The following is a 19,418-nucleotide window of genomic DNA, read 5'->3' as shown; positions in this document are numbered from 1 at the left end:
CAAGATTGGCAAGAGTAGAAGATGCATCTCTCATTCTTCTATATGTGTTCAGTCCTGTGGTGAGTTAACCTTGGCTGACTGCCAGGTGTCCACCAAGCTGCTCTATCACTCCTCCTCCTCAACAGGACAGGGGGAGAAAATACGACAAAAAGCTTGTGTGTTGAGATAAGGACAGGGAGATCACTTACTGACTACCATCATGGGCAAAACAGACTTGACTTGGGGAAATTAATTTCATGTATTGACATTAAATAAGAGAGTAAGACAGTGAAAAATAAGAACAAATTTAAAAACACCTTACCCCAACCCCCTCTTCTCCCCAGGCTCAACTTCACTCATAACTCTTCTACCTCCTCCCCCCGAGTGGCACAGGGGGATGGGGAATGGGGGTTGTGGTCAGTTCATAACAATTCGTCTCTGCCGCTCTTTCCTCCTCACACTCTTCCCCTGCTGCATTGTGGGGTCCCTCCCACAGGATGCAGGCCTTCACGAACTGCTCCAGCATGGGTCCTTTCCACAGGGTAAAGTCTTTCAGGAACTGACTGCTCCAGTGTGGGACCCCCCGGGGCCACAGGTCCTGCCAGAAAACCTGCTCCGATGTGGGCTCCTCTCCACAGGTCGCAGTTCCTGCCAGGAGCCTGCTCCTGTGTGGGCTCTCCACAGGCTGCAGCTTCCTTCAGGACACATTCACCTGCTCTGGCATGGGGTCCTCCACGGGCTGCAGGTGGATATCTGCTCCACCGTTAGCCTCCATGGGCTGCAGGGGGACAACCTGCTTCACTATGGTCTTCACCACAGGCTGCAGGGGAATCTCTGCTCCGGTGCCTGGAGCACCTCCTCCCCCTCCTTCTTCACTGACCTTTGTATATGTATGTATGTATGTTTCTCTCACATATTTTCACTCTTCTCTCTCACAGCTGCTGCAAAGTGTTTTTTCCCCTTCTTAAATATTTTATCACAGAGGCGCTACCACCATTGCTGATTGTCTCAGCTTTGGACAGCAGTGGGTCCATCTTGGAACTGGCTGGAACTGGCTCTTTTTCCCCAAGTCGAGTCTGTTTTGCCCATGACAGTAATTGGTAAGTGATGTCCCTGTCTTTATCTCAACTCATGAGTTTTTTCATCCTATTTTCTTCCCCATCCTGTTGAGGAGGGGGAATGAGAGTGGCTGGGCTGGGGTTTGGCAGCTAGCCAAGGTCAACCCACCACAGCTAGACTTGTGAATCTCAGTTCCTAATCCTAGACAACCTATTTTCCTTTATAAAATCAATTTGATTGTTTCAACTGAATCTTCCTTTGGTGCTATGCGCTGGTCAAGTTCACAGAATTGCTATCATAACTCAGTTCAATTGTCAATTGTTAACCTAAGAAATAGCTTGAACAGAGCTAGTGTGATAACCAAACTACCTCTTATCCTGTTCTTTACAAAGCACAGTGATTTTAAGTCATCAGTGGCCATGGTCACCAGTAAATTAGTACAGAAAATACTTGTATACCAAACAGCTTTCTAATGACCCTATGTAAACAGTAAATAATAGAGTAAATTATAAATAGAAGACTTGTTTTCATCTTTTTGTTCTTAATTTTAGGTAAATGCTAAGATTGGTGAACAGTTTTTGATTTTAGGAAAGAATGTGCGAAACATCCTTTTTCAGGGGGGAGGGTTACAAAAGCAAATACTACTCGGATGCAAGCATTGAACCACACATGCAATGGTACCATCTAAAGACCAGTAGAAATTACATTTGAAACCAAAGTGAAACTTGAAACTGTGGGTTCTTTTTTCCCTCCAATTTGTATATTGAATTCCAGCATGGTGAATAATAAACTTATTTTGATGTTAGGCACAACAGCTGCCAAACTTCCTGGTTGCTTGGTCAGTGCAAGAAAAACAATGTTGGTTTACATACATATTTTTTGCTAATAGTGTTTATATAACTACTAGAAATGTTTGGAGAGAAATAAGGTCATTTTTCTGAAGTAGCCACTTGTTGTAGCCATAAACAGTTCTTTACCTGTTACTGACTGACATTGCTATAAGAGGAGCTCAGGCTATATTGAAGTATGTCATACAGAAAGGTTTCTGAGAGGTAATGCAGGAACTGATTGGCTGTGCCATCCTCCCATGGCAGTATACAAGACACTGTCTTTTATGTCATCCAATGTCTCCCAGTTGTTTATCACTTTACAAGGCCACACTGAAATTTTTCATACCAGTTATCAGTCCTGGGTTGATTTTTTGCTATCCAGAAATAAATTATTCAACCATTTTTTGCCCCAGTTATTTTCAAGAAGAAGGCTAAGGGAAAGATGACTCCAATTTTGAAATACAAATTTTCTGCAGTGACCACATCATTTGACATCATCCTTTTTTAGCTATCTTTTTTCTTAGCCAAAATTAGCCATTTTTTTGGTCAGAGATGCTCCCTTAGCCATTTTTTTGAAAAATCTGACAAATTTGTCCAAATTAGAAGTCTTTGAAAGACTGAAGTCAACCTGTGTTCAGCAGGAATTTCTTAGAACTTAGCAGAGAAATTCCCCATTGAATAGCACTTTCCTGCTATTTTCCACAATAAAGATGACAAATACAAGCCTGTTTTTCTGTATACATCTGTAAAAAAAGAACAGGATAAGTCTTAGCCCAGCTGTCTCCAATTTCTGACTGTTATTTCCTATCCTCTAAAGGTCCTGAGCATCTAGTATTACTTTAATTAATTCCACAGATAACTCTTTACTATCTTAATGTATTTCATATATATATAATAAAATTAATTTAAATTCATAACTGTATTATGTATATTGCACTTCAGATATTTAATAAATATACAAATTGTTAAAAAAATCTAAATCAGATTAACCATTTCAGTGAGTGAGGAAGGCACATCTTGCACAAAGAAAGCATTGTAGTCAGTGGATCCATTAATACATTAAACTCTCCATCATGATTTACATATCAATGCTTATGCATGAGCACATAAAAAATAATGGAATTTAATGAAGAGGTTACAATCAACAAAACTGTTATGCATTAGTAAGTTCTTTGACAGAGCCATAAACTAGTATGAAAATTTATATATGTAAGCATCCTCATTCCAACATGGAACAATAATTTGATGTAGCTGTTGAGTGCAAGAAAGGCAACATACTGCTTGTGCCAGAAGCAAAGTCTAACTAAACACAAAGGCCTCAAAGCCACATTTGCGCTTAACAATTTTAAACTATTTGCCACCATCAGAGAATTAAGCATAGAAATATGAGTTGAGAAAGCAGATAAATTAGTGCAGGGAGGCTGTGGAGGCACAGGAAAAGCTACTCAATAGTAGCTGGAAAACAAAAGCAAAATCACAGTCAATAGTAGCTAGAAAATCAGCTCATAATTTTTAACCTACCAAATGGAACAATAAAACACTGTACCATACCTTTACCTTCACATGCATGATATATATTACACGTGATGCTTTATGATGCATGGTATCCTCTGAGCAGGGCAAGTACAAAAATGGGTTTATGATTAGTATCATAAATTCCTTATCAATTGTGATTACATGTGTATGCCATAAGAATTTGCTTTACAGTGTTACCAAGGGTAAAATAAATCATTGATAAAACAGTTAATCGCTCAATAATGGTCTGGTCATAGCCAAAAGGTAATTGATCTGTAGGTTTACCTTCTTTATTCTTATAAGAATAATTGTCTGGAAATGACAAAGTATGATGCAACCCATTCCTTTCTTGTTAGATAATTTAACTGGAATACCCAATAAAATTCAGAGTTTCAAATCAATATTTTCATGTACCTTTAAGATGAAGCTCTCTTTTGATAGTAATCCATATTAAGGTCAACAGTAGCAGGCATATTTACACTTAGTGATTTAGTGTTGTGACTACTGCGGTATAATTAAAGGAAATTGCTAGAATATCTGGTTGATATGAGTTACAAATGTTGCACTCATTTTCACTTTTGCCTCAACAGTTCACTTTGCATTAATATAAATGAGGTTAAAACTAACACAATCTTGAACTATAACAGCCCACTTAATTTGATGGGATATCTTATTGCAACTACCATTTTGTTATTGTGTAATGACAAAACAGTTCAAAAAACAAAGAGAAAACCTCCCAGAAACTGTCTACTTTACATTTTTTCTATTTTACTTATTTTCTTTATCTTTAATTCAAAAAGCAGTAGAAGAAAGAAAAGCTGTGTGAAAAACTAACCTCACTTAAAATCCTAGACAGCTGGACAAAAGATATAGAAATAGAATAAATGTTACCCAAAGTAGGGGAGGAAAGAGTGATGTTCTAAAGTTTCTAGCAAATCCTATATGTTAAAAGAAGATTGGGTTAAAGCCTTTTTTCAATTTATCATGACAATATGAAAATTAATTCAGAGATAAACTCCAAAAATTTGGAATTGTAATTAAAAAGAATTAACCATTTGGGACATCTCTACTGAGCTTTCTGTGGACCCACCCCAAGCACAGGGTCACTGAGTGGCAGTGGTAATCTCCCCACGTGTCCTGGTTTCGGCTGGGATAGGGTTAATTTTCTTCCTAGTAGCTGGTATAGTGCTGTGTTTTGGATTTTAGTATGAGAATAATGTTGATAGCACACTGATGTTTTGGCTGTTGCTAAGCGGTGTTTACACTAGTCAAGGACTTTTCAGCTCCCCATGCTCTGCCAGGTGCACAAGAAGCTGGGAGGGAGCACAGCCAGGATAGCTGATCCAAACTGGCCAAAGGGCTATTCCATACCATATGATGTCATGCTCAGTATATAAACTGGGGGGAAGTTGGCCAGGGGTAGCGATCGCTGCTCAGGGACTGGCTGGGTGTCGGTCGGCGGGTGGTGAGGGGTTGTATCACTGGTTTTTTTCCCTGGGTTTTGTTCCTCTCTCACTCTCTTGTTGTTTTCCTTCTCATTACAATTTATTGTTATTATTATTATATTTTTTTCCAATTATCAAACTGTTCTTATCTCAACCCACGAGTTTTCTTACTTTTGCTCTTCCGATTCTCTCCCCCATCCAACCGGGGGGGAGGGTGAGCAAGCGGCTGTGTGGTACTGAATTGCCAACTGGGGCTAAACCACAACAGTCCTTTTTGGCGCCCAACGTGGGGCACAAAGGGTTTGAGATAATAACAGATTACCCAGAGCGTATTAAGGAATTTAGATCTGTTAGTAGTTGCAGGCCACGATATTGATTCATCTGTTCTCGATATTGGTTTACCTGATCTGCACCATGCTCATTTTTTTGCTGTACATGTTAAAGATCGGTGTTGGTTTTTGCAGTTTGCTGTGCTCTGCTTTAATTGGTGATGTTTTGCCTGTGAGATTTGTTATTAAAACAGTGCCCTTGGGTTTATTTTGGTATCTAAGTGCTGTACTGAAACCGTTATTGTATGTCGGGTATCATCTTATGGAGACAATTCGCAATTATACCTCTGCCTCTGAGAGGTTTTTTATGGAGGAAATGCAGAATGGCACCTTCGCTACCTTCTTCTACAATGTTTCCTCCTTCATCACAATAGCTTTTCAGTATCTTGAACATCCTTGGGTACTTAAGATAAATCTATTGGTATTGCTTGGGATTAATGTTTCGTCTTGTCCAAGATTAGTAAGCAATTTAAGAATATCATTCAGAGATCTGCCCCAAGGCCGGATAGTTATGAGTGGCAGGGTGTGTGGGATAGCATGGGCAAACGCCTAAGTTACTGGGCACCTCCAGTGTTTTGGAACTTCACCCCTGAACAAGTGCAGAATCCTGAAAAATTAGTAGAATATTTGGAAAAAGTATGCTGTCACCCTGGCAATTCTAGGGAGACACAAATCACTGCAATGTGTTGGGGTCTGGCCCATGCCTACCGAGCCCTGTTCAACATTATTCAGAACCCTCAAGGATCTGGTGACAAAATGACAGGCACCACGGCTGCTCTGGTCCCCCCTGCGACAGGCACTGCGGCTACTCTGGACCACTCTGTGACAGGCACTGCTGTCACTCCAGCCCCCCTGCAACAGATAATGCGGTTCAACCAGGGAACCCACCTCTGTCAGTATCAGTTGCCCCTATACACAAGAAGAAATCCTGGAACCGAAAGTCAGCCCGTTTAGAAAGGGAAGATGAAAGAGCAGGGCCATCACAAGGAGAGGAAGAGGAAGAACTTGTGGATGAGATGGAAACCACCCAGTCCCTATCCCTGAGTAAGCTGCGAGATATGCAAAAAGATTTCAGCCGTGATCCAGGCGAGCATGTTGTCACCTGGCTGCTCCGATGCTGGGATAACAGGGCCAGTAGCCTGGAATTAGAGGGTAAGGAAGCCAAGCAGCTGGGATCCCTTTCTAGGGAAGGGGGCATTGACAAAGCGATTGGAAAAGGGGCACCAGCCCTCAGCCTCTGGAGGCAGCTCCTGTCAGCTATGAAGGAAAGATATCCCTTCAAGGAAGATGTTGTATATCACCCCGGGAAATGGACCACCATGGAGAAAGGTACCCAGGACCTGAGGGAATTAGCCATGCTGGAGGTGGTTTATGGTGACCTGGACGATGAGCGGTTACTCACAGATCCAGATGAGGTCCAGTGCACACGACCCATGTGGCAGAAGATGTTACGGAACGCACCAGTGTCCTGTGCCAACTCATTGGCAATACTGACCTGGAAAGATGGAGACGGTCCAACAGTGAATGAAGCTGCTAGCCAGCTCCAACAATACGAAGAAAGTATCTCTTCCTCCCTCCTCTCAGCTGTGGAGAAACTGTCCCGAGAGGTCCAGCGACATGAAGAAGATAGATAGGTCCTACTTTCCACCTGTACAGACCAGCATCTCAGCCATTAGGAGTCAACATTCCTCTGCTCAAGAGAGAGGATATAGAGGGTACACACCACGGGGCACCCTGTGGTTTAACCTGCGTGACCACGGAAAGGACATGAGGAAGTGGGATGGAAAATCTACCTCAACCCTAGAGGCACGGGTACGTGAGTTGCAAGGAAAAACAATCACCAAAGGGGGTTCTTCCAGGAAAATTGCTGCTCCGGTTTCCAGTGGACAGCTCCCCAGACAGAGTAGAAGGGCTGATCTTACTCTTGATTATAATGAAGAAACTCCTGACTCGTATATACAAGAAATGGGTAATGAATATTATGACCAGGATTAGGGGGGCCCTGCCTCCAGACAGGTTGAGGAAAGGGACAACCGGGTTTACTGGACTGTGTGGATTCGATGGCCTGGCACATCAGACCCACAGGAGTATAAGGCTCTTGTAGACACCAGTGCACAGTGCACCCTAATGCCATCAAGGTATATAGGGGCAGAACCCATCTGTATTTCTGGAGTGACAGAGGCTTCCCAACAGCTAACTGTACTGAAGGTCAAAGTGAGCCTAACTGGGAATGAGTGGCAAAAGCACCCCATTGTGACTGGCCCAGAGGCTCTGTGCATTCTTGGCATAGACTACCTCAGGAGAGGGTACTTCAAGGACCCAAAAGGGTACCGGTGGGCTTTTGGTATAGCTGCCTTGGAGACAGAGGAAATTAAACAGCTGTCTGCCCTGCATGGTCTCTTGGAGGACCCTTCTGTTGTGGGGTTGCTGAGGGTTGAAGAACAACAGGTGCCAATTGCTACCACACCAGTGCACCGGCAGCAATAACGCACCATCCAAGACTCCCTGATTCCCATCCATAAAATGATTCGTCAACTGGAGAGCCAAGGAGTGATCAGCAAGACTTGTTTACCTTTTAACAGTCCTATATGGACAGTGCAAAAGTCTAATGGAGAGTGGAGAGTAACAGTAGACTATCATGGCCTGAATGAAGTCACGCCACCGCTGAGTGCTACCGTGCTGGACATGCTGAAGCTTCAATACGAACTGGAGTCAAAAGCAGCCAAATGGTATGCTACAACTGATATCGCTAATGCGTTTTTCTCAATCCCTTTGGCAGCAGAGTGCAGGCCACAGTTTGCTTTCACTTGGAGGGGCATTCAGTACACCTGGAATCAACTGCCCCAGGGGTGGAAACCCAGCCCCACCATTTGCCATGGACTGATCCAGATGGCACTGGAACAGGGTGAAGATCCAGAACATCTGCAGTACATTGATGACATTATCATGTGGGGCAATACAGCAGAGGAAGTTTTTGAGAAAGGGAAGAATAGTCCAAATCCTCCTGAAAGGCGATTTTGCCATAAAACAAATTAAGGTCAAGGGACCTGCACAGCAGATCCAGTTTTTAGGAATAAAATGGCAAGACGAATGTCGACAGGATGGATTTTGGAATATCGCCAGAGGAGGAGGCAACACGTGCTGAAGAGGCCCCACTATACAATAAACTACTAGAAAATGAGAAGCAATATGCCCTGTTCATTGATGGGTCCTGTTGTCTTGTGGGAAAGCATTGGAGGTGGAAAGGTGCTGTATGGAGTCCTATACGACAAGTTGTAGAAACTGCTGAAGGAGATGGTGAATCGAGCCAATTTGCAGAAGGCCATCCAGCTGGCTTTAGACATTGCTGAAAGAGAAAAGTGGCCAGTGCTCTATCTCTATACTGATTCATGGATGGTGGCCAATGCCCTGTGGGGGTGGTTACAGCAATGGAAGCAGAACAATTGGCAGCGGAGAGTCAAACCCATCTGTACCCCATGTACCCCATATCCTGTACCCCATGCCACTGCCCAGAACACTATCCTGGGCCTTGAAAAGCAAGTCTTATGATGACATGAAACCCCAGAAAGAATTGAGTCAGACAACGGGACTCATTTCCTAAACAACCTCATAGACACCTGGGCCAAAGAGCACGGCATTAAGTGGGTATATCACATCCCCTATCATGCACCAGCCTCCGGGAAAATCAAACGATACAATGGACTGTTAAAGACTACACTGCGAGCAATGGGTGGTGGGGCATTCAAACATTGGGATACACATTCAGCAAAGGCCACCTGGTTAGTCAACACTAGGGGATCTGTCAATTGAGCTGGCCCTGCCCAATCAAAACTTTTACACACTGTGGAGGGGGATAAAGTCCCTGTAGTGCACATAAAAAATATGCTGGGGAAGACAGTCTGGGTTATTCCTGCCTCGGGCAAAGGCAAGCCCATTCGTGGGATTGCTTTTGCTCAAGGACCTGGGTGCACTTGGTGGGTAATGCAAAAGGATGGGGAAGTCTGATGTGCACCTCATGGGGATTTGCTTTTGGGTGAGAATAGCCAATTAACTAAATGGTATGATGTTAATTGCTCTATAATACTGTATGTCATCACTTTTATGGTTACTATACACCATATTGTAACCTTGAATCGTGTATATATGAGTATGCATTTTAGAATATTTTAGTATATGAGTATGTATTTTATCATATTTTAGAATAAAATAGAAATAGTAAAAGAAATAGTATAAGAGTTATCACTAGTTAAGAAGGGATCACAGTTAGAATAGAAATTAGCATACTAGAGTGTGAGAATCATAGACAGTTAGAAATAGAAACTAGCATACGAGACTGTGAGAATTGTAGAATCTTCAAGGTAATAGATAATGCCTAAGTTAGATAAGAGGGTATGGGCACTGCATATTTTACTAACAAGCCTATGTTTCTCCTCAAAGAATGCGAAGCTGTAACCCTTCAAAGACCAATAACGGGAACATCCTCTTACCGGGAGAGCCGTAAAGATAAAGGGACACCACAGCAACCATGAAAACAACAGGAATAACAGTAACTAGGGGAAAGGTAAAGGCGGCAGGGGGAGATCGTGACCACTGACCCAATTGGGGGACTAAAGGACTACCCCCCCACACTCCTTGTGAGTATGCTCAGTGAATTAAAATCATACTGCAACTTTAATTTGAAGCGGAGAAAATACAGACCAATGGAAGAAGAGGATGATTAGTTAGTCTGATGATTATGTATTAGATAGGCGTGGTGTGTTAACTTTTATGTATAAATACTGAAAAAGAATTGCAATAGGTGTGCTCGATTTGTGGAAATTTTCCACCTTGCACCCTGTGCAGAATAAAGCAATGTCTCCTCTCTAAACATACTCTGTGTGTTTCGGGACTTATTTTACAGCAAGGCAACAATAGCAACGGTATTTCAGTAAGAATCACCCAGATCAATGAAGAATGAACTTTGATGAAACCAAGCAAAGTGCAGCCGTGATGGAACCAGAACTGGCTTCAGCATGCAACAATCCAACACCACACACCATCTCTCCTGCCCTGAAGGACTGTTATGACACATGGAGCCCAAAGTCATGGACTAAATGAACTCAACGGACATTTTAGAGGGATGGCCCATAGACCAAGGGAATGATATCTGTGTGTATATATCAAAGATAGGAAAAGTGGTGGTGTTTAATTGGAATGTATTAGAAAGGGTAGAACCAGGGCATGACGTAGATGGTATAGAATAAGGGGTGGATACTGTCCTGGTTTTGGCTGGGATAGAGTTAATTTTCTTCCTAGTAGCTGGTATAGTGCTGTGTTTTGGATTTAGTGTGAGAATAATATTGATAACACACTGATGTTTTAGAGGTTGCTAAGTAATGCTTACACTAGTCAAGGACTTTTCAGCTTCCCATGCTCTGCCAGGTGCACAAGAAGCTGGGAGGGGGCACAGCCAGGATAGCTGATCCAAACTGGCCAAAGGGCTATTCCATACCACATGACGTCATGCTCACTATATAAACTGGGGGGAGTTGGCCGGGAGGTAGCGGTTGCTGCTCGGGGACTGGCTGGGCATCGGTCGGCGGGTGGTGAGCGGTTGTATCACTATTTTTTTCCCTTGGGTTTTGTTCCTCTCTCACTCTCTTGTTGTTTTCCTTCTCATTACAATTTATTATTATTTTTTGTTGTTGTTTTTGTTCCAATTATTAAACTGTTCTTATCTCAACCCACGAGTTTTCTTACTTTTGCTCTTCCGATTCTCTCCCCCATCCCACCGCGGGGGGGAAGGTGAGCGAGCAGCTGGGTGGTACTTAATTGCCGACTGGGGTTAAACCACAACACCATGAAAGAATACAATCGCTGTATTGTTCAGGCTGGCAGTTGCAAAGTACTTGGTCAGAGCTCAGCTCTCTCAGGAGTAAAGACTGTATTTTGTGGTCTGAAATGAAGGAAAAGCTTTTCAAGTGGGAGGAAATGGAAATTCTTTTAAATGGACTGTTGCCGTGAAAAGCCGAAATCAGGACTCAATAGTCGGGATGACTGTTAAGCAGGTATTCTTTATTGCAGCGCTGGGCAGCACTGGGCATCGCTCCGCCACAAGTGCTCCACCAGGTTAGCACAGCACATCAGTTCATATACAGAAAAATCATACATATTCATCAGATTTCCTGAAAAGGGCAGTCTTATGGTGATGAGTTCCCGGAATTCATTTACATAGTCCAAGCATGCGCAGTAAAATTAGGGTTAGGGTCTTTTCACCCTCCTGGTGGTCTTCCATAGTCTTCCTCACGTTGTCCACTAGTTGAACTTTGGGCTTCCTTTGTCCATATATAGTCATAGAATTAGCTCATCAGTCCTTCGGCCTTGGAATGTTACAAGGGGTCGAGTTAAGCTAGTTCTTTGGTGCTTATCTTTGGCACAATCGTCCTGAGTTCCTGTTATCAGTGATTTAATTAGGAAGCCTAACGAGCTTGCTCAAAGCCTGCTTAGTCCTATCAGGTAAGAAGTCACAGGAAATGTCCTATCATCAACTCTGCTCAGCAGGTAACCAAAACTATCTTTGCAGGGGAAGAGAACAAAAGAGAACAAGGATGCGAGTGAAACTAAAAAAAATGCAAGTCTATGTCTTAGTCAGGGATTGTCAGGGATTTAACCCTTTCAGGACTAACAAAAATAAATCAGATTGCTTCACATCTCTCATGGCTAGCATAAAATTCACAACATGCTTCCTCACTGTGATTATACCTTCATAACGGCAGATCTAGGAATCTTAAAAAAGTGAACTTTTACAGAGACTTCTTTAAAAAAAAAGAGAACCAGGAAGCTGAAAATTACATGAACTGGGCTTTAATGCTTCCTAAAGGTATGTATGCACTATATTTTCTGCTATTAAGAAATTTTGCACTGTATCACAAATTATTTATTATAACGTAGAAGTCTGCTAAAAAAATGTCTTTTCCCACAGTGACACATTTCTGCCGTTTACTAAGCAATGGACTAGTTTCCACTCTCTTTCGTGTGGTATCATTAAATGTAAACAAGTTTTGGCCATATTTCTCTCCAAATGGTTTCAACTGGTGTTCAAATTAACATAACCATGGGGTTTACTTCTCTATTGGTGTATTAATATGACTAATGACAGGACAGGGCTGTCCCACATTCAGTATGTAAACAGAACCCTCAGTGAAGCCATGAAAGGTTTTTCTTTATAATAGCTGTAGGAATGAAGCAGATGCCAGACTGAACCTAGGAATAAATCCACAAATTGTATCTGTTACTTGACTGCAGTAGCACAGGAGGAGAAAATGAGGAAACTTTACACTTGCTTTGTAGAAGTCTTCATGAAGCTTTAAAAACTTTCTACATGCTTTTTAGGAATAACATCACACAAAATTAAAATTATTTCTAATTTTATGTCTTTTCATAATAAAAACATCTCTTTTCTAGAAGCAATCATTGTCCTATTTATAGCTAAACACTACCAAGTGCTGAGGCTGAGGCACCATGCTGAGGCTGGAAAAGATCCAAAGCTGAATGACTGATGCTATTAGTGTCTCTTCCAGCTGTTTGCATGTGGGAAAGTATTTACTTAGAAAAGTTCACTAAGCAATATTAATAATGATTTTGCAACATATACACATTTGCTGATACCCTATAGACAGTATGCCGTATCCACTAATGTGCTACTGAAATCATCATAATATGAGGGGTTTAAGGAGACCCTCCTGTAACCAGATGTAACCAAAATGATTAGTTCATTCTTTTGTAACTAAGCAACATAGAGATAGGAGCAGGGTAGACAATACTTTAATGTTGTGTTTGTACACCTATGGCTATGGATATGCTACTATGCCCAAAGACAATTGGACAAGGAGTAGTACGGACATGCTGCTATGTTCCCAGTACAGCCCCAGCCCATCTTGACAACGAGTCGAGGGTGGTTAGAATAATTGGTTTGTGTTAAGGGTGCCTGTCGTGGTTTAGCCCCAGCCAGGAACTAAGCACCACGCAGCCGCTCGCTCACTCCCCCCTGGTTTCACGAACTGCTCCAACATAGGTTCACTTCATGGGGTACAGTCTTTCAGGAATTGACTGCTCCAGCGTGGGTCCCCCACAGGCCGCAGTTCCTGCCAGGACCCTGCTCCAGCATGGGCTCTCCATGGGCTGCAGCCTCCTTTTGGGCATATCCAACCTGTTCCATTATGGGGGTCTCCACGGGCTGCAGCGTGGATATCTGCTCCAGTGCTGTCCTCCACAAGGACAAAAAAATCAGTCAGGCAGGATTCTGTGATTTCCAGTTTCTTGCTTATCTAGATCCAGAATAACAATAATGACCAATAAATAAAAAATAGCTTAATAATTTTGATTGTGTAAAACCACGGTTGAGAATCATTCCCTGATTCAGGCTAAGTATCAGTGTGACAGCGACCAACAAGGTTACTTTCTGGGTCACATACAGTTCATTTTTTATACTTTTTCTTTCTGCTGACTGTGCTCTGAATGATCATCTTAAATTTTGGTTTTTTTATTGTAGGGATGTAAACAAGCCATGGTGCTTGACTATATAATAGCCAATGAAATGTTGGAATGCAGTTTTACCAATAGTATAATTCCTAATTGTGGTGGGTCGACCTTGGCTGGATGCCAGGTGTCCACCAAGCTGCTCTATCACTCCCCCTCCAAAACTGGACAGGGGGAGAGAAAAAAATATGACGAAAGGCTCGTGGGTCGAGATAAGGACAGGGAGATCACTCAGCAATTACCATCACGGGCAAAACAGACTCAACTTGGGGAAATTAATTTAATTTATTGCCAATCAAAATCAGGGTAGGATAATGAGAAATAAAACCAAATCTTAAAATACCTTCCCCCCATCCTTCCCTTCTTCCCAGGCTCAACTTCACTGCCAATTTCTCTACCTGCTCCCCCCGAGTGGTGCAGGGGGATGGGGAATGGGGGTTGCAGTCAGTTCATCACATGTTGTCTCTGCCGCTCCTTCCTCCTCACACTCTTCCCCTGCTCTAGTGTGGGGTCCCTCCCATGGGAGACAGTCCTCCATGAACTTCTCCAACGTGGGTCCTTCCCACAGGCTGCAGTTCTTCACAAACTGCTCCAGCATGGGTCCTTTCCATGGGGTGCAGTCCTTCAGGAACAGACTGCTCCAGCGTGGGTTCCCTGTGGGGGTCACAAGTCCTGCCAGCATACCTGCTCCAGCATGGGCTCCTCTCTCCATGGGTCCACAGGTCCTGCTAGGAGCCTGCTCCAGCACAGGCTCACCTGAAGGGGTCACAGCCTCTTCAGGGCACATCCACCTGCTCTGGCATAGGGTCCTCCATGTACTGCAGGTGGATATCTGCTCCACCGTTAACATCCATGGGCTGCAGGGGGACAACCTGCTTCACTATAGTCTTCACCACAGGCTGCAGGGGAATCTCTGCTCCGGTGCCTGGAGCACCTCCTCCCCCTCCTTCTTCACTGACCTTGGCGTCTACATAGTTGTTGCTCTCACATATTCTCACTCCTCTCTCTCAGCTGCTCTTGCGCAGGAGTTTTGTTCCCCTTCTTAAATATGTTATCACAGTAGCACTGCCACTGTCGCTGATTGGCTCAGCTTTGGCCAGCAGTGGGTCTGTCTTGGAGCCGGCTGGCACTGGCTCTATTGGATGTGGGGGAAGCTTCTCGCATCTTCTCACAGAAGCCACTTAACACACTTTTTCCTCCACAATTGCAAATAACTAATCATAATTAGGAACACTGCTGTTGGGAAAACTGCTCACCCCTGGCACTATAAAACCCCACTGAAGCTGTAATTTTCCTTTTTTGTATTCTTAAATTTTTTTTGAAGCACTTGTTCAGTTCCTAAGTGTCTGCAGTTTGTCTGAAAGTAGCACATGGACTCCTGCAGAAACAAATCTTCCACTGACCCTTCAGTGCTCCCACTCCCACGCTTTTTTTTCTGCTTTCTCTCTGTAAATGAAATGCTAATTGCATATTATTCATCATTCATTTATTCTTTCTTTCTTCTAGACTTTGACATGAGACGAGTGAATGCATTTATTTTGCCTCATATCAGTTTGATTTCCTCATAAAATGCTCTGATTGGTTGAGCTTACCTGAAAATTATAGCACTGCAAGCAGAATTTTCTAGTTAAAGATATTTCAGTATGGAAATAAATAATGATTAAGGTGTTTAAGAAGGATTAATGATCAACGGAAAGATGTTGATGGTTTGAAGTGTAGCCAAGGACCGTTCACCCCAGCTGGGGAGTAAGCCCTATGAAATACACCATGCCAGTTCCATTATTGTTATAAATTTAAACATTTATATAACATTACTATTCAACATTTGCCAATCCAGTCAATGAGCCATTGACACCTGTTTTGGCCTTTCACAATATATTTAGTTTGAGACCTGTGCTCTGCATATTGGTGTATTAGATTGTGTATCTCCAATCAGCCCAGGAGTGTCTGAGCTCTGAGGGAAACATGCACCTTATGTCATTCACCAAAGACAGTTTTTGCCCCTCTTTAAACTGGTGCAGTAAGATTTATGCCAAACCCAGAGATTTGAGTGGGATGTGAGTATCAGCTTGCCTTGTTTTCATGTGTGGTGGGTTGATCTTGGATGGCTGCCAGATGCCCACCCAGCTGCTCTTTCACTCCCTCTCCTCAACAGAACAAGGGGATAAAATAAGATGGAAAATCTCATGGGTCGAGATAAAGAGAGGGAGATCACTTACCAAAACAAAGGCATCTTAGGAAAAATTAATTTAATTTATTGCCAATTAAAAATAGAGTAGGATAGTGAGAAGCAAAGAAAAAAATAAAAACACCTTCCCCTCCCCACTTTTGCCCAGGCTCAATTTCACTCCTTCATTCACGACTGTCCTACCTCTTTCCCCGCTGAGTGGCTCAGGGGGGATGGGGAATGGGGGGTTGCAGTCAGTCCATAACAGTTTGTTTCTGCCACTCTTTCCTCTTCACACTTTCTCCCTGTTCCAGCATGGGGTCCCTCCCATAGGCTACAGTCCTTCACGAACTGCTCCAACATAGGTTCACTTCATGGGGTACAGTCTTTCAGGAATTGACTGCTCCAGCGTGGGTCCCCCACAGGCCGCAGTTCCTGCCAGGACCCTGCTCCAGCATGGGCTCTCCATGGGCTGCAGCCTCCTTTTGGGCATATCCAACCTGTTCCATTATGGGGGTCTCCACGGGCTGCAGCGTGGATATCTGCTCCAGTGCTGTCCTCCACAAGGACAACCTGCTTCACCATGGTCTTCTCCATGGGCTGCAGGGGAATATCTGCTCTGCTGCCTGGAGCACCTCCTCCCCCATTTAACTTCACTGACCTTGGTGTTTGCAGGATTGTTTCTCACACACATTTTTTTATCACTCCTCTCTCTCAACTGCTGCGCAGCATTTTTACCCTTTCTTAAATGCTTTATCATAGAGTCATCACCAGATTCACTGATTGGCTCAGCTTTGGACAGTGGTGGGTCCATTTTGGAGACGGCTGGAACTGGATCTGTTGGGCATGGAGCAGCTCCTGGTCTCTTCTCACAGAGGCCACCCCTGCAGACCCCTCTGCTACCAAAACATTGCCACGTAAATTCAATACTCACACTGTTTGGTGAAGAACGAGTTGTATAGCCTGAAGATGTATAAACTGCCTCATTTGGGCAGAGTTCATATCAGCAGAATCTGCTGCTCTGTGTTCTCTCCTACAGTTGTAGTAATAAACTGTTTCTGTTCTGACCTGATCAAAATTGAATTCCAGTTTTTCTGTGACAGAATAAAGAATCATTCCTCATTCACATTCTCTATGCCACTGTCCTGGTTTCGGCTGGGATAGAGTTAATTTTCTTCCTAGTAGCTGGTATAGTGCAGTGCTTTGGATTTTAGTATGAGAATGATATTGATAACACGCTGATGTTTTGGCTGTCGCTAAGCGGTGTTTACATTGGTCAAGGACCTTTTTTTTGTTTTTTTCCCCAGCTTCTCATGCTCTGCCAGGCGCCCAAGAAATGGGAGGGGGCACATCCAGGATAGTTGATCCAAACTGACCAAAGGGCTATTCCATACCATATGATGTCATGCCCAGTATATAAACTGGGTGAGTTGGCCGGGGGGTTGCGATCGCCGCTCGGGGACTGGCTGGGCGTCGGTCGGCGGGTGGTGAGCGGTTGTATTATTTTTTTTTTTTTTTTTTTTTTCCCTTTCCCTTTTCTTTCCCTCCCTTGGGTTTTGTTCCTCTTTCTCTCTCATTGTATTCCTTCTCATTATAATTCATTATTATTATTATTATTATTATTATTATTATTATTTTGTTCCAATTATTAAACTGTTCTTGTCTCAACCCACGGGTTTTCTTACTTTTGCTCTTCCGATTCTCTCCGCCATCCCACCGAAGAGTGAGAGAGCGGCTGTGTGGTGCTTAGTTGCCAGCTGGGGCTAAACCACGACAGTCCTTTTTGGCGCCCAACGTGGGGCTCGAAGGGTTGAGATAATAACAGATTAACCAGAGTGTATTAAGGAATTCAGATCTGTTAGTAGTTGTGGGACGTGATATTGATCCATCTGTTCCTAGCATTGGTTTACCTGATCTGCACCATGCTCATTTTTTTGCTGTACATGTTAAAGATCGGTGTTGGTTTTTGCAGTTTGCTGTGCTCTGCTATGATTGGTGATGTTTGGCCTGTGAGATTTGTTATTAAAACAGTGACCTTGGGTTTATTTTGGTATCTAAGTGCTGTACTGAAACCGTTATTGTATGTCGGGTATCAGCTTATGGAGACAATTCGCAATTATACCTCTGCCTCTGAGAGGTTTTTATGGAGAAATGCAGAATTGTACCTTCACTACTTTCTTCTACAATGCTTCCTCCTTCATTACAATAACTTTTCAGTATTTTGAACAACCTTGGGTAGTTAAGATACTTCTATTGGTATTGCTTGGGAATATTGTTTCGATCTTGTCCAAGGTTAGTAAGCAATTTAAGAACATAATTCAGAGATCTGCCCCAAGGCTGGATAGTTATGAGTGGCAGGGTGTATGGGATAGCATGGGCAAATGCCTAGGACGGTGGGCACCTCCAGTGTTTTGGAACTTCACCCCTGAACAAGTGCAGAATCCTGAAAAATTAGTAGACTATTTGGAAAAAGTATGCTGTCACCCTGGCAATTCTAGGGAGACACAAATCACTGCCATGTGCTGGGGTCTGGCCCATGCCTACCGAGCCCTGTTCAACACTATTCAGTACCCTCAAGGATCCGGTGGCAAAATGCCAGGCACTGCAGCTGCTCCAGCCCCCCCTGCGACAGGCACTGCGGCTGTTCCGACTGCCCCTGCGACAGGCACTGCGGCTGTCCCGATTACCCCTGCGACAGGCGCTGCGGCTGTCCCGATTACCCCTGCGACAGGCGCTACGGCTGCTCCAGCCCCCCCTGCGACAGGCACTGCGACTATTCCGGCTACCCCTGCGACAGGCACTGCGGCTGTTCCGACTGCCCCTGCGACAGGCGCTGCGGCTGTCCCGATTACCCCTGCGACAGGCACTACGGCTGCTCCAGCCCCCCCTGCGACAAGCACTGCGGCTGTCCCGATTACCCCTGCGACAGGCGCTACGGCTGTCCCGATTACCCCTGCAACAGGCACTACGGCTGCTCCAGCCCCCCCTGCGACAGGCACTGCGGCTGTTCCGACTACCCCTGCGACAGGCGCTGCGGCTGTCCCGATTACCCCTGCAACAGGCACTACGGCTGCTCCAGCCCCCCCTGCGACAGGCACTGCGGCTGTTCCGACTACCCCTGCGACAGGCACTGCAGTTGCAGCTGCTCCGGATAACTCCGTTACAAGCATTGCGGTTCAAACAGGGAACGAACCCGTGTCAGTATCAGTCGCCCCTATACATAAAAAGAAATCCTGGAAGCGAAAGTCAGCTCGTTTAGAAAGGGAAGATGAAAGAGCAGGGCTATCACAGGGAGAGGAAGAGGAAGAACTCGTAAATGAGACAGAAACCACCCGATCCCTATCCCTAAGTGAGCTGCGAGATATGCGAAAAGATTTCAGCCGTTGTCCAGGGGAGCACATTGTCACCTGGCTGCTCCGATGCTGGGATAGTGGGGCCAGTAGCCTGGAATTGGAGGGTAAGGAAGCCAAGCAGCTGGGATCTATTTCTAGGGGAAGGGGCATTGACAAAGCAATTGGAAAAGGGGAACCAGCCCGCAGCCTCTGGAGGCGACTCCTGTCAGCTATAAAAGAAAGAT

The sequence above is a fragment of the Ciconia boyciana genome, chromosome 4 (assembly GCF_034638445.1).
Source record: "Ciconia boyciana chromosome 4, ASM3463844v1, whole genome shotgun sequence".
NCBI lineage: Eukaryota > Metazoa > Chordata > Aves > Ciconiiformes > Ciconiidae > Ciconia > Ciconia boyciana.
Note: the sequence above shows the minus strand (reverse complement) of the source record.